The sequence below is a fragment of the Antedon mediterranea genome, chromosome 2 (assembly GCF_964355755.1).
Source record: "Antedon mediterranea chromosome 2, ecAntMedi1.1, whole genome shotgun sequence".
Taxonomy (NCBI): domain Eukaryota; kingdom Metazoa; phylum Echinodermata; class Crinoidea; order Comatulida; family Antedonidae; genus Antedon; species Antedon mediterranea.
Window position 1 is genome coordinate 20,254,664 of NC_092671.1, and position 12,120 is coordinate 20,266,783.

General features: G+C 35.0%; 1 protein-coding gene across 4 annotated transcripts in view; it reads left to right on the plus strand.

The window, feature by feature from the left end:
* The window catches only part of LOC140040710 (methionine synthase reductase-like), a 220,786-nt gene that overhangs the window by 157,822 nt on the left and 50,844 nt on the right, over positions 1-12,120 (plus strand). The window contains exon 2 of one of the 4 annotated variants that reach the window (XM_072086841.1): positions 290-358. The exons of the other annotated variants lie outside the window; for them this stretch is intronic. The gene's annotated coding sequence lies outside the window, so the exon portion shown is untranslated. The remainder of the gene's footprint in view (positions 1-289; positions 359-12,120) is intronic. 4 annotated transcript variants of the gene reach the window in all.

Sequence of the window (12,120 nt, forward strand, 5' to 3'; positions counted from 1 at the left end):
CGTTTTTTGGTACTCGGACGCCCTCAATGTTTTGTTTATATTTCACATTATTTCATTAAAAAAAAAATTTTTTTTTTTTAATATACAAATATAATCATTTTATTCTTTATAATATTTGATTTTTATAGAGATATTGAATTACTTTAAAAAATGCGATCCACTAATTAATTTTAGTGATTAATTCCATGTTTTTATATATTCCATGTTATTATGTACATAATGGCTCTATTTAGTTGTTTGATGACATTACTCTGCACATTATTTCTGAGATCAATCATATTTCAACCAGGTTCATTTGATTGTCTGGTTCGTCAACTCAGCTATCATAACGAAAATGTTCACTATAACATCCGTGTCGGTGAGTCATGTTCTCTTTTTTTGCATACATGTGCTAGCATTAATAACACCACAAGAAAACGATATATAAGTAGGCCTGTGAGATATTACGCCAATCATTATTCGACTTTTAACCTATGTTTGTTGGTTAGTGGCGACATTCATCCTCACCCAGGCCCAGAGCTGATGCATAGGAACAAGAGCCAGCATATTGGAAACGGTAATAGTACGAAGAATACATGTGAATCTTGCGCTAAAACGACGAGACGCAATCAAAAATGTCTGATTTGCTGTGAATGTCATCACATATTTCATATCAAGTGCATACCTATGAGCAGCGATAGTTATGTGTTTTATCAAGATAATCCATGGGCGTGTAACATCTGCTCCCTACCACAACTATCGGACTCATTTTTTTACAACTCATTGATCAACAACAGTATATTGTCACTTGCATCCAGCAATACATCAACTGATTCTTCCATCTTTGAAACTAACCTTATTCAAGTTGCTTTATTTAACGCCAGAAGTGTGGTGAATAAGATCGAAGAATTCCATGCGCGTATCGCAATTGATGAATTGGATATCTTGATTGTCACAGAAACGTGGCTGGACTCCTCTATTGATAGTACGGAACTGTTTCCAGACTCATTCGTTGTGTACAGAAAAGACCGTTCAAGACACGGTGGTGGTGTTCTGTTAGCTTTGAAGAACGCATTTAAATCCTCTATTGTTGACTTTCCTACTAACATTGAGGTCAAAATTATTGAAATAACTGTAAATAACAATTTTAACGTTTTAATATGTGCTGTTTATAGGCCACCGAGTTCAAATGACGATTGGCTCAATCAATTCCACGATGTCGTTGATTTTATCCTATCTATTTTACATAAGTACTGTGGTATAATTTTAACTGGTGATTTTAATTATGATTACGGTGTTGATAGTCCCTTAGTTTATAAGAAATTTAAAGAAATTATTGCTCCACTTGATACTATACAATTTGTTGATTTTTTTTACTCGTGTATCTAACACCAAAAGTAGCATTATTGATCTGGTCTTGTGCAATAACCCTGACATTGTATGTAATTTCAGAAGTCATCCCGGTCTCAGTACAAGTGACCACCTTGGGGTTTATTTTAATATTAACGCTAGATGCAGTAAAGTTAAACCTGTAGATAGATATTATTATCAATATAGTAAATGTGACCATGACGATCTTTTTACAACGTTGGGGGCGGTTCCTTGGGGACTGTGCCTGGAACAATCAAACTGAGGAAATGTGGGAAAATTTTAAAGACCTCTTTCTCGCCACTATCAACGATTGTATCCCTAAAGTCAAAAGTAAAAAAAGAAACAGGCCAGCTTGGATAACTCAAGAAATGGTTATCATGGCTCGTAAAAAGAAACGAATGCTAAAAGAGGCTTATCGTCATCCTCATAACCCAAGTAAGATGGACAAATATAGAAAGTTTAGTAATAAATTAAGAAACCTAACAAAAAAAGCTCATTTACAATATATTAGGAAATTAAGTGCCGCCTGTGTAAATGGTGACTCCAAACGTTTTTTTAGTTATGTTAAGACTAGGCGTAAGACTGGACAAGTCAAAAACTTTGTTTTTAACGGTATACCCTTGGTTTCCGATATTGATGCGGTAAATGCATTTTCCACTTTCTTTGCGTCAAACTTTAACGAACCTAATCGTAATTTCAATGTTAACCATGAGATCTGTAATTGTGTTCACCCAGATATTGTTCCCCTTAATAACATTAATATTACTGAAAAAACTATTTTCGAGGCTCTATTGTCATTGAAACCCAACAAATCCCCTGGACCAGACGGGATTACACCTAAAATGTTATCCATGTCAGCTCCAATTATTGCCCCAGTGTTGTGCAAAATGTTTAACAAGTTCGTAACGGATGGCTTTGTACCAAAAGATTGGAAACTCGCGAATGTCACTCCTATTTTTAAGTCAGGTAATCGGAACGATGTTAATAATTATCGACCCATATCGCTATGTTCTATTATAGGTAAGGTTTTTTAACGTATTATAGCAGATAACATTCTTTTTCATCTTCAATTTTTTGGATTTATAAGTCCCACGCAACACGGGTTTTATCCAGGTAGATCGTGTATTACTCAGGCCTCAGCGTTATATCATGATTGGTCACAAACAATGGATGTTAGACAACCTCCTGTAATTGATGCAATATTCCTTGATTGGGAGAAGGCCTTTGATCGTGTTCCCCATGATTTAGTAATCAAGAAACTGCACAACATGGGAGTATGTGGATCTCTCCTAAAGTGTCTTCACTCCTTTCTCAGTGACAGATTCCAACGTGTTGTTCTTAATAAGGAGCATTCGGATTGGGATAGAGTGGGCTCGGGTGTTCCTCAGGGATCCGTGTTAGGCCCGCTTCTATTTAATCTCTTTGTTTATGACCTACCTCTAAATACCTCTTCTGTTATGAAGCAGTATGCAGACGATACAGTAATTTATAAACCTGTATTCAGTCGTCATGATGCACTTACCTTACAACAGGATCTTTGTAAAATTTCCAAATGGTGTGAGGATAATAAAATGAAATTAAATGCAAAGAAGTGTAAAGTCATGCACATAACTAGGAAACGTAATTATATCCCTCATTTTATTTATACAATCGAATCCAATCCCATTGAAGCTGTTAATTCACATAAATATCTTGGTATTAACTTCTCACGTGATTTAACATGGTCTGCTCACGTTAATGATGTATCGATGAAATCTATGAGAATGCTTGGGTTTATTAAACGGTTTGTAGGTTTCAATGACACCGAAATTTTACTACGACTTTTTAATGCACTATGTCGACCTGTTATTGAATATGGTGCTCCTGTGTGGGATCCACATCAAAAACAACATAATATAGCTATTAACAAGTCATTAAGACGGGTTACTAAATTGTGTGTTGAAGGCGATTTCACTGACAGGCTTAAGATTCTAAATTTACCAGATATGGTTCAAAGAATGAAATTTCATAGTATAATTTTTGTAGTTAAGTGTTTGCATAATTTAATTGATTTTGATATATTTGAATACCTTACAATTAATTCTCGGTATCCAGAGTCCCTCACCTTTAAACACATGTATGCTAGAACTAATGCATTTAAATACTCCCTGTTTGTTAATTTCCCTCGAATATGGGAATGTATCCCGCATGAAGTTCGTAACAAAGTCCTGTTTAACTTTGGGGGGTTTAGAAGGGATTTGAAAAAATGTATTACTGATATCGAATTCATCTAGACTATCACTGTGTTTTTATGTCTATTGCGTTTTTCGTACTATTAGTTGGGAAAGCCACTCGACAGTGCAGTTCTTTTGAACTGATCCACTTTTGGTTACCCGCAGGTGCTGATAGTACTTTTGTTCTGTTTTGTTGAATGATGCCGTACCTTGTTTATGATTTTTGTATGTTACCTGGAAATTGAATAAAATAAAAAAAAAAAAAGCGCCACCTACTGTCCGACTTCTAAAACAGGGGTACCATTTTGGTTCTTGGTATTTGAAGCCCTCTATCAGCCATATCCACGTGTAGCGGCCATTTTTTATTTTTTTAACAACGAAGTAAGAGTTAAGAACCAACTATTAAAATCAAATTTTGGGTTACTTTTACACATTTTAAATAAGTTTGGTGTAGATTTTATAGACCTATGACCTTATAAGTTTCTTTAAAAACCCAAAATCATGTGTGACCTTGAACTTTACCTTACATAAATTATTGGTTTTAGAAGCGATGTTCATGGAAAATTGTAATTTTTTTTGGTTACCCAGCGACGTGACATCGGTAATGAATAATTCATGAGGAAAAATTATTTGATTGGTCAATATTTTATACATTCATAAGTAAACAGTGTCACGTGTCCGAGTAACAACAATGTCCGGGTAGCGCGCCCTCTACCCTAGGCTATTATTATATATGCCATAGAATATTACGGCTATGTTGAAAGCTAAGGTAGGAATTAGGTCAGGTCAACTCGGCCTTAAACCGTCTCGGCCAAAATCAAGTCGGGCCCCACCATTAACTCGCCCCTACGTGAACTCTGCCCTAATAAGTCAAGTCGGCCTAAAATCTTTTCGGCTTCACGTCATCTCGGCCTCAAGCCAACTCGGCCTCACATCAAATCGGCCAAAAATTACTAGGTAAACTCGGCCTCATTCAAATATGGAACGCAAAAAGTGCTAATACCGTACTGACGCGGGTATAAGCCCATACAGTACTCGGGTATAAGCCCACCCCTGACTTTTGACTAATTTTCATGAAAAATGAGGCACTCGGGTATAAGCCCAACCATTAATTCGAAGATCTATAGTGTGTGTGTCGTAATACATTATTTTGTATTTGGCGACGTCTACACCTACCTTTGATCATAACCAAGCTAGGCTAATATACGCCATATGAGGCCTAGCGGTCCTGTTTTGTTTACACTCCATCGCGGTCGAAGATCGCTTCACACGCTACAAGTCGCCAAAACGGAAAACCACTATTTGGTATCGGCTGCCATAAACAAGCTTATTAAATTTCTTTGGTACATTTCTATTTAACGAACATTGTATACTTGCTTTTCTGCTTGATAAATTCTTGTTCAATTGATGTTTAAAATAAGATATTCTACGATAAATTACACGAACTATAAGTATAAGCTTAATTTTCCGACACTCTACACCTCGTGTATTTTGAGGGCGCTCGCTCGCATGGTGGAATACACAGTGTATACATGTGCTGTTTTTGACAATCTGCATTTTTGGATCCTCGGGTATAAGCCCACCCCCCAAACTTGACGTGATTTCATGTTCAAGGGGGGTGGGCTTATACCCGCGTCAGTACGGTAGTTTAATGGAAAAAATCATTATTGCGTTGTCTATTTCACACACTCTATTAATGCATGTTTTTTTATGTAAAATGGAAATCCCCGGTCAAAAACACGTATTTCACTTCATCTCAGTATGTACAGTACAGAAAGAAAATACTACAACTGCCGGGAACTCAATTATAAACTATAGTGGAAAGGATTTACAAACGATACACTTGCAGCCCGCGAAATTTACCTCGGCATTCGGCAATGCCGAGGTAAATGCCGAGGTCCTGCTAGCTTACCACGGCATTGATTTGCCGAGGCTCTTTTTATTGATTTAGGCCTTGGAGTAAAATCAAGGCTACCACATACACAGCAAATAGATAGTTTTATGCCTACTGTATTACAGTTTTTTTCAAATTTACCTTCGTTACAAGTGAATTAAATATATCTTTAAATATTTGTACTGTACGTTGGAGCTATTATTAGGCCTAGGCCTAGACCGCTCCGGCGTTTACAACAACAACGAACCACACTCAGCAGCTCTATCGTCGTATGATGTGAGTTTAGTGAGGCATGACAAATCACATGACTTATTGTTACTTGGCTGATCTGAGAGAATGGAAGAGTCCAACTTGTATTGGGGATTGAAAACCACGTGGTTTGTTTGCGTGGTTATTATTTAGAGAGCAAGCCGCGCCGCAAATGCGCTGTACATTATAACACAGCTATTTTTAGGTACAGTACAGTTAATGTGTGTGTGATTGAATACTAAAAATAGCTTTGGGGGCTGAACAAAAAAAATGCCGACGTGTTGCCGAGGTGGGCTTCGTTTACGTCGGCATTTTTTTGCCGAGGTCATTTCGTCCCAATTTCGAAGGCTGCACTTGGCTATCGGGCCCAATTTTAAGCTGATCGGGCCAAATGTAAAAAAGAAACATTAAAAAATGGGCCCGATCGTCTCTATGATGGTCCCGATCGTCCTTGGCCCTGATTGTCTGTTCACCGGCTAGCCTAGCTAGGCCTTGACAAAATAAAATGGAAAATTTAATATAATCTATAAGTATATTTAATTCGTCATATAGTGACGAATTAAATATAATTTATATGCATTGATTTAAATAAAAATAAATTAATTGATTGATTTTCTCAGAATCTTTAATTATTTATAATATTATATGATAGGATCTTGCTAATGCAAATACAATAGCCGGTATCACAATCCAATCAAAGATCCCTCTGCGTATAATGTCATAAAACCACATTTGTTACATAATAATAAAGACATACTGTAAGTTACTTTTCATCTGTAAGACTCGATCTCAGTACCTTGAATGCCATAGACACGAGCACCACCGAGCCATACACAACTGACTAAAAGTTGTATAAAGATTCTTCCGTGTATTTACTATGCAGTAACCACTTTGGTGCAGATATATTATTAAAATTTTTAAAAATGATGCAATGTCAAACTATATAATTCAACCTTTAGTATATTCATGTTAAGGAAGAAAGTTAATGTTAAGTTTGTTATTTCGGCCTAAGAAAATGTTATAATTCGTTGATTCGAAATTAATTTTTTCAAATTTAATATGCAATTAATGATGACTTAATCAACTTTTGTTTTTGTAATTTCATAATAAATCATACATGTAACCCAGATTTGTTTCTGCAACTTTATAATTAATCTTAATGAATAAATATAGCGCAAACGTAATTCAAATACAAAAACATCAGAATATAAATTTTACAGAACACGTTTATTCAACCCAACTAGAATAAAATTAAAATTAAACAAAAGAGAACGGAAAGTATGACCAACTTATCTAAGGCGCCGATAAGGTTATTAAAGATAAGGTAGCTACCGCTTCCAACGGCAATCTTGATCTCCGTCTTGCGGTTTTCGCCTTACGGTTGATGAATACAGTCTATACAGATAATTTTTGTGTCCGAGAACTGGTGGTTCTACGGTAGCCTATACAGAGAGGCAAAAAAAGTATAATAATATACAAATAATGAATGTTTATGAGTGTAATGGTACAAATAATGGCACGAGGTGAATGATGAAAGGTTATATTTCAACGAGGCGATGAAATAAAATGTAGGCCTACCCAAGGCCTACATTTGTTTCACATTGATTAACAGTAACATTTGGTTTTTAATAATTATATTAGATATTATTATTTAAATGGATTTTATAAATGCACCTACTTTTAGTGTTAATTATGTCAACAAACGACCAAACAATCCTAGGCCTAGCAAGGCTAAAACGCCTAGGCCCAGCCTAATACTAACAGGCCAAGGCCTACTACTAGGCCTAGGCTGAAAGACAGCAATACAAAACTTCGACAGGCAACTGGAAATAATCCAGGCTAATTATGTTTTTTCCAACGATTCCACGTCTTGTACAGATGTTCCCATTAATTAATCAAAATTCTAAAAACAATCTCAAGCTAATTTAAATGCCTTTTTGAATGAAATTAGACTAGTACATATATATCTCCAAATCGTACACAAAAATCTACTGCTGCATATCTCGCGGTTGTGTTTACAAACGAATCTGAGGCCAGACGACAGGTGGCGCTGTTGTATTTCACAGTAAAAATATATACTAGATTTTTTTTTCATCCGCGAAACGTGTTTTTTTTTCGTACACAAAAATGTTCTAAAAAGTACTATTAAACGATCGTTTAATAGTCCGTACTATTAAACGCCATGTGACCCACATTCGTCCAATCAAATGACAGGAATTTATTTAGGTGTTATATAATACAGTATACTGTCTAAAATAGTTTAACATTGAATGTACCATAAGTACATTATCAGACTTACATGGCAATAGTCAAAAAACGACTTATGGCAATCGTTGTCTCAAAAATAACCTAATGAAAAGGTAAAATAAAACATTGTCTTAAAGGGGGATTCTGGGTTTAAAATTGCTTTTAAATATCGTTTATTTATTAAATAAAAAATATTATAACAATATAGACATGTCAGAATGAAGAAGTAATAACGAGAAATTAAAAAAATTAAATTTCATATACATTTTAGGGTAAATTCATGGAAAGTCTGTTTTTCAGCAGCTTAGGGAAGCTCATTAATATTCATGAGATATTCACAAAATCACGTCATCAGTGGATTCCAAACTCGCGACGTCAAGCTTGTACGTTGTGTTCTCTCTCCTCTGTCAAACGACGACCACCCGATCATTGTGAAATACATTTTTTGTAGATTTGCTAAGAAGCTAGGCCTAAAGTGTAATAATAACAGTAGCATATATTTATTTGACATTTAATGAAATACAAAATTTAGTACAGATTACGGAGTCATTATACTATTTTTATACCTCGAATTAATAGTAACAGATCGTATATCGGCTTCACGTACTAGGCTAGGCCTAGACTAAATCATTTTATTCATGCCGGGGTGAGAGCCATTTCTGACTAGGGATTCCATGCCACGATGGCCATCATTCATGGGCCTAGCTAGCCTATTACTAAACGATTGGCCCATAAATAACAAAACTCAGTGGATTCCAAACCCATCCTATCAACCAAACTCCTAAACAATCTAAACCTAAAACGTTCTACAAAAATCGGCTGTAAATATTGAGGCAAAACAAGGTCCGATCGCCGTCCACACGTATGGTCTAATAAGTAGGCCTAGTTTACTCTCCAAAAAATCGTATACTGCATCAAGCAAGTAGACCGGTAGTAGGAAGGAGACCTAGCCTAGCCTAGCCGATCCGGCCCAGTTAAAAATTGAGCTAGCTAGTGTAGTAGACCGAATTGATACTACCAGGCCTTTTACTATAGGCTACACTTGTTAAAATTAGCAATACTGTACTTATGTTTACAAATATTCCAACTCTCTCATTCGAGCTATATTATCTATACCATTCCGGTAGGTTGAGTCGACCTTCAATCAAATACTGTACATCGTTCATGTTGTGATATAGACGGGGTATACTCGACCCGACCAGTTTGGTATTGTATACTGTATCTGCTTATCACGTGACGATGCCAGGCATGGGCAGAGAGAGCACGTGTATCGTCGTCTCGCTCTCCTCGCTCAGCAGGAATGTATACGTTACGCTTCATTGATTTTGAAGGCTTTCCCTAAGTCAGTGCGAAAATCGGCAAACGTAAAGTGCAAACTTATCTAATTTTTCACTGTTTTGATGGATTTTCATAGAAAATTGATTTTATAAATGGGAAGACCGACTAAAATTACATCAGATAAGTATAATTTTACAAAAGTAATTGATATGGTTATTGATAACGAGTCGTCGGAAGATTGACCATTTCACGAATTTCGTATTCTGTAACCACAGTGTGATTTTGCCGTAGCTGCACTTGTAATCTGGCCTCATTTCACAGCCTTCGTTCTGCTTCACTGGGCGCTTATATAAATTGAAACTTTTACCGTTCAAGAGACAAACAAATATATTTTACATTTTTTACTATTCATTTTAAACCCGGAACCCCCCTTTAAAGAACAATAAATAAGTAAAAGAAGAAAATAACAATTTGCTGATCTATACAATGCCTATATGATATAATAGGTCTATCTTGAGCCTGCTTACCCTAACCCTGCCCTAACAGACCAATCATGGAAGCATTCCATTTATAAAAATATAATTAATAACAATGTCTACTTTACTGTAATGACTTCCATTAAAATGGAAGTCATTACAGTATAGTAGACATAAAACAGCATTAACTGTAAACAATAACAACAGTAATGTACTTATACAATAATTAACTTTAAATATAGAGCAAAGTAAATTGGTGTTCAAACGCTCACCTGTACAGAGAGTCAATATTTAAAATTCAACGAACAGTCTTCAATATGTACAGTACAGTCGATCAAATATAGTTTTTTTGAGTGCAATATGCCAAACTAGCACAAACTTCCAATCAACGCGAACTTAAAACTTGGTTCGGTAATGTAATTATACTGTAGTACAGTAAAACGTATTAGCTTTAAATAAAGTCGCATATTTTAATTTGTAATACTTGACCAGCACTTCAGATGGCATAATCAGGAAAAGAGAATTGAAACATGAGAACATATCCTAATATTGGCCCAGTCACCTGACCAAGGCTAATCCTCTTGGTCAATCCTTGTTGCTGGGGAAAAACCATACCACAGATAGAATGTAATGTTTTGTATTGTTGCAGTATAGAGTTTTATACTGACATCTCTTTATTTTGAGTTCTGGTACAGTATTTTCAATTATTACTGTACTACTTAAACTGTAAATTGTCTTTTATTTTTAATTCATTGTATTTTGCTTAAGTGATGTACGTACACATACACATGCTTGTAGTGAAATTAGCCTAAATCACACACAGCCAAATATATATTTTCCCGGAGAAATCTTATGTAGGAGAATTTTACAATAGGTTACGAACTCTTGGAGTGGCTTTCTAGTTAATTATAAAAACCAAACTTTTATAGCAAAAATCATCCCAAATTTATGTTAAAAATCAATGAATTTAGCAACAAAAACTTAAACCAAATAAGAGTATCTATGGCACGCCCATGGATTATTCCACAATGTTTGAAAAAGAAGATCATTCATTGTTTTGTGGATTTGGAAAAATTGTTTACCAAATCTTACATAATTCTTTCCAAAAAGGATTCTTAATTTTTTTCACTAAAATAATCTGTTTTCTACTACATTTTAATGTTTGTATACCTCCAAAATGCTTACTGTATATGAAGCCAAAAAAGGTCTTTCTATTTTACTTCTTCATCTTCCTTTACAATTTTGTGAATCCATTTGACTTTTTTAAAGGATTGACTAAAGAAGGTGAAATGAGGCATATTTAGACGCCTTATTGTATTGTGCGAACAATAATGCTTCTTTTAATTCTGTTTGGGCCAATAGGGAGGTTTCGCAACCTTACGAATACGATAAAGAAAACTGATACTTCACACATTTGTGAAACTTTTGAGCTGATCCCCATTTCATTTTCTTAAAGCGTATTCCTGTTGACGAATATCACCAGTACAAAACGAGTATAGTTTTTGATCTATTTTGCACATTTTGCATTTGAATCAGGAATGATTCATAATTATATAATTATAGATTTATTGAAAGTAATTTACTAAAGTAATTTACTAAAATGCCAGGTCAATTTTGATAAATAGCAGTTTTTAAAGTCCTCACTCGCTTTGATGTTACGCTAGGCCTAGGCAGCCAAGTAACATGTACCTGCGCTTCGCTCAAATTTACCACAGTCATATTTGGATGGCGCCCTCAATATTTCGTTGCCATGCGAAACAGATTTTTACTGGCTTACGAAAAGGAATATGTGTGCGTGACAAATCCGTTTTTGTATGTATTCGTAAGATTGCGAAACCTCTCTATTATTCAAAACAAACCCATATTATTTTTAATCAATTTGTTTGAAAAAAGAATCCGAGGGTGACGGAAACACAGAAAATAAAAATAAAATCAAGCTTTTAACAATGGAAATATTTTCTTGAGAGAGAGAAGTCTACATTTCCACAAAATTATTTTTTCCTGAAAGATCAAATTTTCGATAGAATTAAGTTTTGTTGAAAAAGATATACTTAGAACCTTATTAAACTCTTCTCCATAGTGGAGCCATTGAACATTTTTAACAGTTTTTACGAGCCTATCTATCTATGCTTTGGTTTTATCCAAGTTACAGACCATATACTGTACAAAAATCTGTAAAAAAGATTCTAACACATCCTTGACACATTGACTGCCAGAGGTTTTTCCAGTATTTTTAGCCAATTTCGATATTTTTATTAAAGCTGATTGAAACTATGTATGTGATCTGATTATATGTAATTTAGACTAAAATAATCATAAAGATTTAAGCTTTACAATGGTACCAAGAAGGATTTTCAAATCAATATGTAAATCGTAATAGTAAAATAAATGCATCGATGGGCCTATAAAAACA